Source organism: Typopeltis vanoorti, chromosome 16 (assembly GCF_054136105.1).
Source record: "Typopeltis vanoorti isolate ZY-2024b chromosome 16, IOZ_Tvanoo_1.0, whole genome shotgun sequence".
Lineage (NCBI taxonomy): Eukaryota > Metazoa > Arthropoda > Arachnida > Uropygi > Thelyphonidae > Typopeltis > Typopeltis vanoorti.
The window spans coordinates 727,082-741,570 of NC_143564.1; the positions used below are offsets into that span (position 1 = coordinate 727,082).

At 37.5% G+C, this 14,489-nt stretch overlaps 1 protein-coding gene across 5 annotated transcripts in view; it reads left to right on the top strand.

Annotated features, from left to right (window-relative positions):
* The window catches only part of LOC150097825 (CUE domain-containing protein 2), a 408,650-nt gene that overhangs the window by 35,158 nt on the left and 359,003 nt on the right, over positions 1 to 14,489 (top strand). For 4 of the 5 annotated variants that reach the window (XM_090406327.1, XM_090406324.1, XM_090406326.1 and 1 more), the window contains exon 2: positions 5,926 to 6,007. The gene's annotated coding sequence lies outside the window, so the exon portion shown is untranslated. Of the gene's footprint in view, positions 1 to 3,489; positions 3,802 to 5,925; positions 6,008 to 14,489 lie in introns of those variants that run through there. The other variant, XM_090406325.1, reaches the window with a different exon arrangement.

A 14,489-nucleotide genomic window follows, 5' to 3' on the forward strand; every position in this document is an offset into this window, starting at 1 on the left:
ATGGAGAAGTATCATAGATATTATGTTGATAGTTTGGGTCTTCCAGTGAGTCTTAGGATTACATGGTACAATAATAATAAGAGCCTGTGTAACTCAATGGAAGTGGCATGTGTCATTTTTGATCAGTTCCCAAATTTAGTTGAGCTCTGTTCACGGGCAAGTTTTTTCTCCCAGAAACTAAGTTTTCATCGCATAAAAAAAATTGACTGTAGAACCTGCTATTTTTAGACACTAAACATAGTGTTAGAATCAGGGACCACGAGATGACAGCGCTTTAAATTAAAGATACCAAGAAATTATATATTTGGTTAATCCTTTATCCAAGTGTAAGCAAGCAAAGTTTGCACCAGAATTATTTTCAGGACTGGGGTAACTTGGATACTTGCTTACACATGGATAAAGGATTAAACCAAGTATATAATTTCTTGGTATCTTTAATTTATAGTATATCCAAGTGGAAAAACTTCCAATCACAGCACTTGTCAGCTGCCTATCTTCACCAGATGCTGTGTATAACTAGTGATAGTCCTGGACCAGCTATCTCTGATTGGCTACCTGTTGAGATTGAATGCCCCCCCCCCCCCCAGTCTCCAAAAGTTAGATAGGGCTAAAATGGCCATGTCTGCTTCCTAAGGGAGAATAAAAGACGTTAGTTGATTTTTATAATAATTTCATCTCCAAGGCTGACAACTATCCAAGCAAAAAATCTAGTCCTCATGCCCTCAATTTCCAGGAATGATCCCCTATTCAGATAAGTTAATCAGATAAGATCAATTTGGAAGAAAATTGTTGATAAGAAATTAATTATGAATTCAAAATTGTTAGACTTTGAACTGCATTTTCCACAAAGTGACAGTAAAAAGAAGTGGGAAAAAAAACAACAACTCGAGAATTGTAAATGTCATATTCTTAAGAAGGTCTAATGAATTATTATTATTCAGGCCTCCACGATGGAGTCAAAAGACTCATTGTTGGAAGTCCTTTCTAAGAAACACAAGTCTATCAAGACTCATCGAGGGAGGTCCATCTTAGGAAACATAAAGTCTATCATACCACTCCTTAAACGCATTGACCGTTCTTGCTCCCACCACTCCATTAGGTAATGCATTCCATGGTTCAACCATCCTCCATGCAAAGAAACCACTCCTCACCCTCTTTCTCACAGTTTCCTTTTGTAACTTCCAGGTATGGCCCCTTGTCATGACTCCTTCCCACTGTTCAACCAAGTGAAAGAACTCCCCACTGTCGACCCTGTAACCACCTCTCAACAGTTTAAAAGTCTCGATCATATCACCTCTCCTTCTATCCACCAAACTCTGCAGGCCACACTCCCCCAGCCGATCCTCATAACTAACATTGTACAGTCCTGAAACCATCTTTGTTATCCGCCTCTGTACCCTTTCCACAGTTAATTTATCCTCTTCAAATCCTGTGGACCAGATCTGAGAACAATAGTCTAAATGTGGTCTGATCAGAGTCTTATATAACTGAATGATAATCTTTTTATCTCTGCAGGTCAGTGTCCTCATTATTGCAGCAATCCTCTGTCTTACCTTTGCTGCCTTTGCAATTTGTCCCCTAAATTTCAGGTTTCTATCAATCATCAACCTCATATCTCTTGTCTCCCCTACTTCCTCCAGTTTAACTCCTCTCATAGAGTATTGTTAGATCTGAAACAGGCGACCTCATTCTACATGACGTCACCATTGCAGAGTCTAACAGAAAATAACCATAATTTAAGCATACTTATCATTTAGCACAGTGTAACTATGTTTTTGAAGGAAATAACATCTTGCAAACTAAATTTAGAACTGTTTAAAATAAAGTTAAAGTATCTATATATCAAATGTAACTGTAAGTCAATAAAAGGGGCAATTGTATGAGTAATTTTCAGTAATATTCTACACGTAAAAGAATGCCAATAATTCGGCAGGATGGGGCAAAGGCTGCCCAAACGCTACAAGAGCAGCGTAAGCGCCCGTGGGTGTTACATCTGAGAAAATTTCATGATGCATACATTCCTGGAATTAGAAAGCCTCTTATAAGGATCAGTGAGGTCATCCAGTCGGGGACCAATCGGCAGGATGATAGGAGAAATCAAACTTGGAAAGGTGGCGGGCGCTCTTGGGGAGCATATAAAACCTGCAACACTGAATTGAAACCACCCCATTTTTTTTTTTGTTCCTGTACCCTCACCGTGTGCTTCAAGTGTTCATCGTGGTTTAGTTCTTATTTTTAAAAGCTGACCTTCAAGAGGTTCCAGCATGGCACTGCCAGAGAACACCGCAAGATCAAATGTAGGCCGTCAATGAGGAAAACGTTGGCGTAATCCATAGCAAAGAAACAGCGCCCGATTCAGGAAGAGCATGTGAATCCCACGTGGCGGTAGAATCAAGATAACCAGAATCTTCACAAAGAAGGAAGGACGGCGAGAACCCCGAGAGAAACCGAAACAGTGTAGATAAGTACTTTCGTATGCTCTAGCCCCTTTTAGAGAAATTGACTAACAGTATGGAAAAGAGTGTATTTCGAATTTGTGATAGAAGGAAGTATGAAGAATTGAAATTTATGTGAATAACTCTATACCTTTGGACTGAATTTTAAGAACTATTAGTTTATTAGATATTTTGTTGTGATCCACTCGAGGGAAAATATTAATGTGCTAAATGCCTAGCTGGCCTAATGAGTTGTAAACTAAAATGACAAATAAGTTGAGAAAATTGAATTGTAAAGATTTAAAAATCAATGTTTATTTTTAAGAACAAGAGAGTGAGAAGAAAGTAAGAGTTTAACTTAGTATTAATAATTGTTTTGTTCCTGTATTATATTAAATAATGAATTCATTAAAACTGTTTGATACCTTTCAAGCCTGTATTTCTGACCATGCTGACTGACCCTGACCCTTCATAAAATTTCGAACCTGTGATCATATATGTGAGCGGGGATATCCCAATTAAGAGAGAAAAGGGGCACAACTGCAAATAAACTAGAAAACCTAAGGCTTCTGAATTTTAGTAAATGATATAACTATCCTTAGGCTGAGTTAACTCTACCCTTAAGGCCCAGGCTGGTGCAGTAAATAAATTTGCCTGAGTGAATAAGGATAGCTTATAGTGATCAGGGAACAGGTATTTCTGGGGGGCCCAAAATTGAGAAATTTGTTAGATAAGCAATAAGATCACAAATTCAAGTAAGATAGACGACTTAGGGATACATGAAGTTAAAGATAGCAAATAAGCCAAAGTATATATAAGAAAGTAAATCACGCAAAGAATAATATAAAGGGATAAAGATAAAAGATATAACAATGTAAAAGGGTAGAAACGTAACAATGGCGCAGACTCGACGACAAAAAACATAACTATGCAGCGTCCCATCAATGTGTCCCAAACCTCAAGACCTTACATTTTGCTGCATTAAACCGACACCCCCCATTCATTTGCCCATCTATCTAGCTTATTCAAATCCTCTCGCATGGCTACCGCATCTGCACTATTACTAATAACCCTTCCCAACTTCGCATCATCCGCAAACAACTGAATATCCCCTTGCAATCGATGCACAATGTCATTGATATAAAGGTTAAACAATATAGGTCCCGTTACTGAGCCCTGTAGAAACCCACGTGTAACCTTCTGCCTCTTTGATATTGCTCCACCATACACAACTCTTTGATACCTATTGGACAGCCAATCCTGAATCCAGTTAACCAATCTGACATCCAAACCCATGTGCTGCAACTTGAATATCAGCTTATCATGTGGCACCCTGTCAAATGCCTTTTCTAAGTCTAGGAAAATGGTAATATATGCCTTTCTCTCATCTACTGCTGTTTGTTACTTTATTATAAAGGCTAGCATATTGATAAAACAAGATTGCCCCTTCACAAATCCATGTTGACTCTCACAGATAACATTACCCTCATCTGGCCAATGCTGTAGGGTCCCTCATTACTTTCTCCAAGATCTTAACTACTGATGACACACAAACTGCCTATAATTAGACACTTCCAGTCTGCTACTGCCCTTATGCAATGGCACTATCTTACCCTCCTTCCATTCCCTGGGCACCTTTCCCGCAGCCAGACTTTCACTGAAAAGCCAGGTCAAAGGCAATGTCAGTTTCCTAGCACATTCTCTCAAAACTCGTGGTGAAATACCATTCAGCCCCACAGCTTTACTGACATCCACAGTACTCAGTATTTGGAATACACTCTCCTCCTGCACCTCTAAACCTCGAACTTGCCCTATCACTCTTGTATTCAAATTGACTCCTCCAGGATGATAATAAAGTGTTCATTGAACAATTCCACTATGTCCTCTGCATCAGTCACTCTATTCCCATTTTTATCCCACAATGTCATTCTTTCAGTCATTTCTCCTCCCACTGGCCACATAGTCAAAAAATTCCCTAGTATTTTCCTTGGATCTAAGGGCAAATCTTTTCTCATATTTCCTGTTTCGCCTTCCTTGCCATACTAGTCACTCTCCTAGCCTATGTCTTATATTCTTCATGCATCCTCTCTTCCCCTGTCTCCTTATATCTCTTCCATAGCCTCTTTTACACATGCAGTTCCTGTTTAATATTGTTTGTCATCCACTTTACTCCAGATTGTGTCCTCTTCACTCGTGGAATACAGCTTTCAATTGCTGCTAACAAATATTCCTTCATAATTTCCCAAGCACTAATGATATCCCGGCCTTCCAATTCCTCTCTCCACAAAATTTCTCCAAGTTGACGTCTTAGACTATTATAATGACCTGCTTTATAATTCCACATACATTCCCCTCTCTTTGATACTCCTGCATGTCTATTCATTTTCCAAGTCAAAATCATATGGTCACTCTCTTCAACCAGTGGGAGAGATGTCATCTCAGTTATTATCAGCATTTCTGATGCTTTAACCAAATCCAAAACTCTTGAACCTCTTGTTCACTCTGTTACATGTTGCCTAAGTTGTAGTGCGTTTGAGAGTTCTCTCCAAGTATTCCACATCCAATCCTCTCTTCTGACACATTCTCGCTATTATGCCATTCAATATCACTGCTCTTCTGCTCAGCTCATCACTATCATACCTAGGCAACACACACTATCTCTTCTCTCTGTGTCTTCTTTCGTACACCCTCAAGCAAGAATCTCATATTTCTCGCTGCCCTACTTACATTACCACTCAAGTCATTTGTTCCTACCATCAAAATCATCTCATCCACCCTTTCACATCTCTTAATTGCCATAGCCACACTTTCTATCATTCCTCCTGGCAAACACTCCTCACGCATACTATCTTGAACACCACGGATCATTGAGTCCCCATACATTACATCTCTTACCACCTTATTCCTTAATTGCTCACATGCAACCCTCACTCTCTCTCTCCTGTAACACTTTCTCTCTGTGCTCACCCACTTACCTGCCTTCCTGACATCACTCTATCCCTGTGCTCCCTATATTCCTCTTCTTCCTTCTCTCCTGCTGTTTCCATTCTTTCCTTTTCTATCATTCCTGTATCTGACACTGATTCCCTCTCTTCCACTTTTCCTATTCTCACCTCTTCTATCATTCATACAACTCTCTCTCATTCCCTCTCTTTTACTGTTCTCATTCTCTCCTCTTCTATCTAAATGAATGAATTATTAAAATTTTAAATTAAAGATGCCAAGAAATTAAAAAAAAGTGGTGAAGGGTATTTCATGGGCAAACTTTGTTTACTTAAACGTGGACAAAGGATTAAATTGTGAATATAATTTCTTGATATTTTTAATTTATACTTCAACAAAGTAGAAAACTCAATAATATTAAAATTTATATATTTATTCAATTATTTATAATGAACTTTTTGAATTTCTTACATCTTGTGTAACTTTCTAACAAAGTTTATAAATGTGTAAATTGAATTTCCATGCAAGTATTCAATCTTATTTCTAGGTTAGAAATATCTCCTTCATAGTATTTGCTGAACACACTGGATTATTTCAAGTTAATACCTGTATAATTGTAATATTTATTGGTGAGTTACTATATTTTATCCATTATCCAAAAGTTTGATAGTAGTAAAATATTCATTTACTATTTACAAAGTTTCAGCCTTCGTAAGTAATACTTGAAGGATAATCTCATAGCAGATTAGTAGTATATAGCCCATTAGTACCACGAGTGTTCTAAAAGATACATTTGAATGCTGCATCAGAGACAAAAGCATAATACTTTTTCAAGGGGCTTCATTCCTTCAGTAAGTAAGATAGTAATCTATGTTTCACAGTAAAAATCATCTACTACCTAACACTTTGATGTACATCCAAAAATGTTATGGATGTGCAAGACATTATTTGATGCAAGTTTTTCCAATCAGAATTTCTTTCATGTTCTAGATATATTGTTGTAATATATATATATATATAAATTAAGCCTAACAATATAAAGTACTTGATTAATAATATACACACACTCACTGTGTTAACAAAAGTATTTGGATACCTTATATGCCATGCAAATTTCGGATCCTACCACATGCAAATATTCAGGGAATGTCTACATAAGTCTAGTAATAAAAGGTGGAATGTGCTGCATGTTTTTCACTGTGCTTGATGTTAAGATGTTGTGTTCAACTGAACTGACAGACTTCCAACATGGGATGGTGGTTTGGTGTCACATCAGTAGTCTTTCTGTCCACGACATTGTTAACTGTCTTAGTATACCGAAATCCACCATTGTTTATATCATTCGATGTCATTTGTAGATGAACAGTTGATAGTGCTACCACAGCAGGTAGCACCATCAACGGGTGGTGCTACCTGCTGGTGCTACATCCCTGGCCACCAACTCACTGACCAAGATTAACAAGCTCTGTCTCGGAATGTTCAAGCATTCCATGCATCATCAGCAGCAGACATCGCAGTCAACCTGTAAAATGCTGCAGGGACATCTGCCAGCACTAGAACTGTCTGCAGAGAACTGCATACCTTTTGGTTATCATGACAGAGCTACTGCGAACAAGCCACACATCAACCCCCACTCAACACCAAACGACTTTTGGACTCATGTCTTTTGCACATTCCTCGACTGGAAGAATCACACTTTTGAATGTTTCACTCTGGTGGTCATGTCTGGAGATTACCTGGGGAACAACAGGACTACATCATTCCAACTGTTAAGTTTGGTAGAGATTTGGTAATGGTATGGGTGTATGGCTTTGTCCATTGGTGGACATGCCCAAAACTATGATGTCTGATGGCTGTTGGGATACCCTGGACAATTTCATGCTTTCGATGCTAGGGAAATAATTCAGCAGTGATCCTTGCATGTTTGTACTTGGCCAGTCCAACACAACATTGAAGTGTTGGACTGACCAAGATTAACAAGCTCTGTCTCAGAATGTTCAACCATTCCATGCGTCATCAGCAGCAGACCTCACAGTCAACCTGGAACACCCTATCAAACATCTTTGGGATGAATCAGAATGCTGAATCCAAACCATAGCAACTGTCATCAGCAATGAGAGAATAGCTTTGTGTGAAGAATGGAAGAATATTCTGTTGCGATGTATCAGAAATTGATTGAAACATTCCCTGAAGGGTAGTTGTCATTCAGGCTAAAGGTCGTCCCACTCTGTACTAGATATGTAATTAAAACTCTTTTTTTTTACCACAACTAGGTGTACAAATACTTCTATCAATATAATGTGTGTGTGGGACATTTTCTTTGAATTTTATTGAACCAGCTTGAAATTAAAATCCTTTAATTTCAAGCTGCGAAACTGGTAGACAATTATATACATACATTTATAAAGAACCATGGTCCAAAGAAAATGTCTCATATTTAGTATAAAAAAAGACCAAATATTAACTGTCAAAATAATGTGTGTGTATTAATAAAGTACTTTTTAAGGCTTAGTTTATGTGTATGTTGTATGTATTCTTTAAATAACTTAAGTGGTTAGATAACTCTCTCTCTTCCTCAACTGAGTTTCATTAAGTTAAAGTTGGTCCAGTAAAACTGGAACAGCTAATTATAGCATAACTGATAGCATACCTTGTGAATTTACAACACTGTCTTATTTTTCAGAACCTCCCCTTTTTTTAATTTGGAAGATAAGTTACATTGTTGGTTGTGTATATAAAGCCACACTGCTTCTCATCTTTAAAGTCATATGAATGCAGGGGTGCTTAAGAATCAGAGCTAGATAATTAGGAGGATATTCCCAAATGTGCCTTAAAGGATTGTAGAGAACTTCAGGGCTTCTAACACAATATTCCTGTCATGGCAGCAATAAGAACAATTACTGCTCATTTCTGGTTTGAAATGTGACTTATTTGTGGTCGTGGCTCCATTTTTTATGTTAGCGTATTTTATTATTTTTATCAGTCATGTAATAAAGTTTCAAGAAATTATAATGTATGATTGATTAGAATCCATATGTTAAGGCATCCAACTGTTGAGAGGACATCTCTAGGAAAGGATTAAAAGTAATTTTAATGCTTCCAATATTTCATCTGTCACTGAGACATCTTCAAGGGATTACAAGTAATTTTAATGCTTGTCATCTCTTGTAAAACACACAATACTAAATGAAACACGTGGGTGAATAAAGTCCTATCTAGGTAGTGTGCCCTCATGGGCATTTGTAGGTGGCCTAGGATGTAAGGTGAACCTTCTGACAATTATTGTTTCCCAAATTTTAGGAAGTTTTATTCATCTGTATTTATTTAAATTCGATTGATTTCTGAGTTCCACTACAATTTATAAAAACAGTCTTTCCTTTTTTAAATTTCCTATGTTGGAGTGTGGTGGTTTTCTTCCAGGAGATCCTGTGGGTTGTGTCCGATACATGGTCTGCAAGGCCAGATTGATCCATAATTGTGATTGCAGATGTGATTTGTGTTCTTCTAAATGGATGGCAGCTAATCTACCTGTCTGTCCAAAGTAAGCTACCTTGCAGGAACAGGGTACTTTATATACTCCAGGCACTCAGAGAGGAGGGAGCTGATCTCTGGTAGAACAGTTAAGGATAGCAAGTTTCCAGTAGGGCTTAAAACATGTGTAGAGATTGTACTTTTTTTTAAAGATTATTTTTTCTGATGTGGCACAGATGTTGGGGATGGTGATGGCATTTCTGAAATTCTTTTGAAGCGATGACCAAGGAATGGAAGAGGAACTGATAATTTTTTTAATTCTGTAATCGCTGTAGGAACCTTTGAAAGGAAGATGTGTATGTGGTTGCGTTCGGTTGAAAGAGATTCCACTGGAACGAAGATTATAGGTTCTATTGGTTAGAGTTTTAATAATGCCCATATTGTTGAGAGGGGTGGTTATGGGGAAATTCATGAATGTATCTGCCTGTGTTCAGTGGGTTTTCTATATACAGCAAATGAAAAGTTACCATTGGGAAGGCATGTTACTAAGATGTCTAGGAAGGTGAACCATTGTGATTTTAATTTTCCATTGTGAACTGGATTCTTGAATCTAGACCAGTGGTTCTTAACCGGTGTTCCCCGGAACGCTTGTGTTCTGCAAACTGGTTACAAGTTTTCCACCAGTCAAAGATGTCACATGACACACTTTACATATCTGTGGAAACCAAGTACGAATCTTTGCTTTTGCACACTGAAATAAGATGGTTATCCAGTGGTAAAGTGCTATTCCGAATTTTAGAACTTATTTTCTGAATGAATTATTGTCTTTTTTTCAATTACGTCATATTTACTTGTTTAGATGAGAGCACAGATGTGAAGGATACAGCACAACTGGCTATCTTTGTCCGTGGCATTGATCAACAATTCAATGTGACAGAAGAACTGCTAGCGATCGTACCTATGAAGGCAAACGAAAGGCACTGATATTTTTGAAGTCACCAAGAAAACACTCCAGCTTTTTGACCTCGGCTTTACCAACCTCGAGGTTGTGGTAACTGATGGTTCTCCTGCTATAGTGGGAAAGAACGAAGGGTTTGTTGCTCTGCTACGGAAGGAACTGGAAGTAGAAGGAAAGGATTTCATCCATTACCACTGTTTAATCCACCAGGAGAATTTGTGTGCGAAAACTATTGGATTTGAGAATGTCATGCAAGTTATTGTGACTGTCGTCAACATTATTAGGGCAAGAGGATTGAATCATCGGCCATTCTAAGAGGTTTTGACCTAAGAGTGCGAAGCAGATCACTGCGATGTGGTTCATTATAGTGATGTGCGTTGGTTGAGCAGAGGGAAGGTTCTTAAAAGTTCTTTGACTTAAGGAGCGAAATACAGAAGTTCATGCAAACCAAGGGGAATCCGATTGTGGAATTTAACGATCTGAAGTGATGAAGACTTTGCCTTTGTGACCGACATCTTGTTGCATATGAATGACCTAAATATTCAGCTACAATCCAAAGATCAACTGGTACACACTCTGTTTGATCACATCAAAGCTTTTGTGGCCAAGCTGAAATTTTTGGGAGGCATAATTTGTAAAAAAAAGACTTAACTCATTTTCAGCTTCTCACTGAGCCCAACTATTCATCTCTTGATGAATACAGTAAAAAATTAGCCATGTTGCAAAGTGAGTTCGAAGAGAGATTTAGTGATTTTTGTAACCAACAGTCTTCTTTAGATTTATTTTCAATGCCATTCAGTGTCAATGCTGCCGAAATGTCGGGCTCAGTACAAATGGAGCTGATTGAACTCCAAAACAACTCTTCTTTGTGAGAAAAATTATTCAGTGTGCCCTTGCTTACATTTTACAAAGACTATATTTCTGAGGATGCATTCCCTAACCTTCACCGGCATGCTTTGAAGATTTGCACTTTGTTAGGAAGCACATACTTATGTGAGCAGTTCTTCTCCAGAATGAAGCATGTTAAGTCCAAGACAAGAATTCAGATTATGGACCAACATCTCGAGAATACTTTGTGCATTGCGACTTCCAACATTGATGCCAACATCCACAAGTTGTTCAAGGAAAAACATTGCCAAGTTGCTCATTGACATTATAAAAAATGAATGTTTTCTTCATTAAATTGTCTTTTTTCAAGTATTGATTGTATTTACTTATCATGAACCTGACTCCTACCTATGCCCTTAAAGCTGAGTTTGTTTTTTTTTATAGGATTCTATGTAAAGTATCAATTGCACAGCGTTCCTTGTGAATCTGGAGAGCATCTTACAATTCTAAATACTGCTGTATTGCTTAGTGACCTGTGGGCTTCAGTGAAATTTTTAATGCGACCCACACTGTCTGAAAGGTTGAAGACCCCTGGTTAAGAACACAAATCATACGTCTGCAATCACGAATATGGTCAATCTGGCCTTGCAGACCATCTATTGGATACAACTCACAGGCTCTCCTGCACAGGGCCGTCACCAGATTAGATCGTTCCCTGAGACAAACAATTAAATATCATCCCTGATGGATTATAAGACAAAAATATAATAAAATCTCCAATTGCTATTTTGTTTTTATTACCAGAGAAACATTAGTGCAAAACGATTACATAATAATATTCATTAAATATTTACTCTATGGGAATATCGCACATTAAAACTGTTTATAAGTTATTCTAAATTTAAATTATAAGCTATATCTGGCTCTGTCAATATGGTTGCTAGACCAACCAATATTTCTTGGTCAATGCTGTTCACAAATAATTTTTAATCAGTTTAAGCTTGGAAAAACTTTTCACACTTGCTATGTGTTAGCGTAGTGACAGTGCCTATCGCAATATGGCTGAACGAGCACCCTTATTAAGCAGCGCCATGAGGCAGGCTGCCTCTGTGGTGCTGCTTCCAGGGGCAGTACCCTGTCGACGGTACTTCCCCTGGAAGAATACCACCATGTTCCACCATAGTAAATTCAATAAGGAAAGACTTTGTTTTTAGAATCTGCAGCTGCACTCAGACATCAACCAAATTTAAATAAATATAGATGTATAAAACTTCCCAAAATTTGGGAAACAATAATTGTCAGAGGTTCCACTTTACATCCTAGGCCACCTACAAATGCCCATAGAGGGTGCACCACCTAGATATGACTTTAGTTACCCACATGTTTCATTTATAATTGTATGTGTGTGTGTTACAAGAGTTAGTTATTTGTAATCCCTGAAGATGTCTCAATGACTGAGACAAAATATTGGAAACATTAAAATTAGTTTTAATCCTTTGCTAGTGCTGTAAATATTCCATTAAACCGCCAATATGAAATTATAATGTAGATGGTTTAGCATTTCCTTCTCTGCAAAACAGTTCCAAAATTGGGTTTCATTTTCTGCCCTGCTATTCACGATGCCAATGAGTACCCATTTCTCATTTTACGTTTTAAAATTTCTAATTATCGAAAGAAATTTTCTCAGTTTCTAATTGTACACGAAAGCCATCTTCCTGTACATTATTGAAGAAACATGAAACAGTTCAAAAACAAGAACCAAACCTTGGTGCCTCAGTGGCATACTGATGTTTGGTATGCCACTGAGTATCAATGTGAAATATCAGAACTAGATACTTCTTTAACATTCCTAGCAATTTCTAGCAAATAATTCAGCAGATGCCGACCTGGTTAGCCAAGTGGTTAGCTTCCCCACTCTCCAACTAACCGGTTGCAAGTTCAAATTGCACTGTGGACATGAATGTTTGTAATTTTCTTTAGGTGGAAGATGAATTTCATCGCCTAGTGTGAGGCCACTTCCCCTCTTATTTGGAAGCCTGAAGTGGCTCGAAAAAAGTTCCATGTTTGGTCTATAGAGCAGGGTTTCCTGACTATGTGGAAAGAAATAAACAAATAAAGAAAAAAAAATATAAAATTGATTTAAAAAAAAAAATCTTAGCCCACCCACAGTAGAAACTCTACTATAGGTTTATAACGATGTTTTGTGAGTGGGAACCGCACATAAAAAAAAAGATGCCTTAAAAGAAAATGTAAAAAAATATAACAGACATGGCATGATAATTGATTTCTTTTAGGAGGTGAAGCATTCTTTCTTGCAGATTGAGAACGAATGCTGGCAGTTCCATTAAGCCTTAATGGAGCAATTAAGCCTTGGCGCATGGATTATGATTATTCAGGGTGAAGATATAGCATGCAAGGCAAAGCGTTACAGTAAGTTGAAACTTCAGTTATCTAGAGAATTAACAGGCTGACCTTTCTCAAAAGATGTTAAGATGTGGAAATAATACCAAACTGTTTAATTTGAAGTCAAGTTCAAATCTAAAAAGGCTCTCTGTATCTACAAGCATGCCAGTTTCGCTCTATTACGGGAACAGATTGCTGCTTACTCGTACCATCCTTGCTGTTATCAACACAGCCATCAGCTCATTGCAGTGGGAACTCTCAATTATTCGGAACACAGAGTTCTGTACTATTCTCTTTGATATTTCAGACGCTTCTGCTCAGAAAGAATTCTTAAAAATAAAAAAACATATCGAAAAGTACAACGCTCTTCTGGATTCTGAACCGTATCTCTAGTTTAGACCCTTCATAGAATTGTTAAAAGGCTTAGTGATGTTGCTGTCAGTGCCCTTAGTGTCAGCCATAATTTTACCATTGCTCTAAAGCAAGTACCAGCACTAAACCTAATGTTCAACATCAAATGCAGTATCCATAATTTATCTCTGGAAATAACTAACGACATTAGACTTCATGTTGTCAGTATTCTTGCTTGACCTTTGCCTTCTAAAAAAAATCTGTCATCATGCCAACTCAGTGCCCTCAAACTATGCAAAGATAGCAGTATAGTCATCTCCAGAGCTGATAATGGGCATGCTACTGTTATTCTTAATACCAATGAATGCAGAAAAGTGTTAAAAAGTTAGTTAGTTTTTGCCCTCTTGAAAAAAAACTCAAACCCCTCAGTTTTCTCTCCCCATCACCATAAAGTAGACAAACTGAATTCCCCCTTAAGATGTATAGCAGATGCTATAGATTCCCCATGCTATAAACAGTTAACAGGCTCTTATTCCCCCATCCTACCTCACTGGTCATACCACACTTCCTATATATATAATTATAAAAACAACTATACATTTTAAAACTATTCAGAATTCAATATTAAATAATACTGATATTTTGGTTAGCTTTAATATTCACCTTGCTATTCGACAATATTCTTTTAAATGGCACCTTATTATTTATAAAGAGTTTTTCTTTTGTTGTCCATTCTGTATATTTCTCTTGTAAGCACAAAACATATAAACAGATGATACTGTTATGGTTCTCAACCCCCCCCCCCAACAACCTCATCCAGTTTACCATGGGAAAAAAAAAAAAAAAAGAATCATAGTTTAACCTTTCTAGACACTTAGGTAACATGCCTACCAATCAGTAACCTGTCCTTTTCAGTATACAGGAAGGAAGCCCTCCCACACAAGTAGATATGTTCACAAAATTTCCCCTCCCTCTTAACAATATGGTAAAACACTAAACCTATAGAGCCTATAAACTTTGTTCCAATGAGTCCTCTATTACATCACAACTTAACTACATACACCAAACCTTCCCGCAATATCAATAAATAATCATTCCTT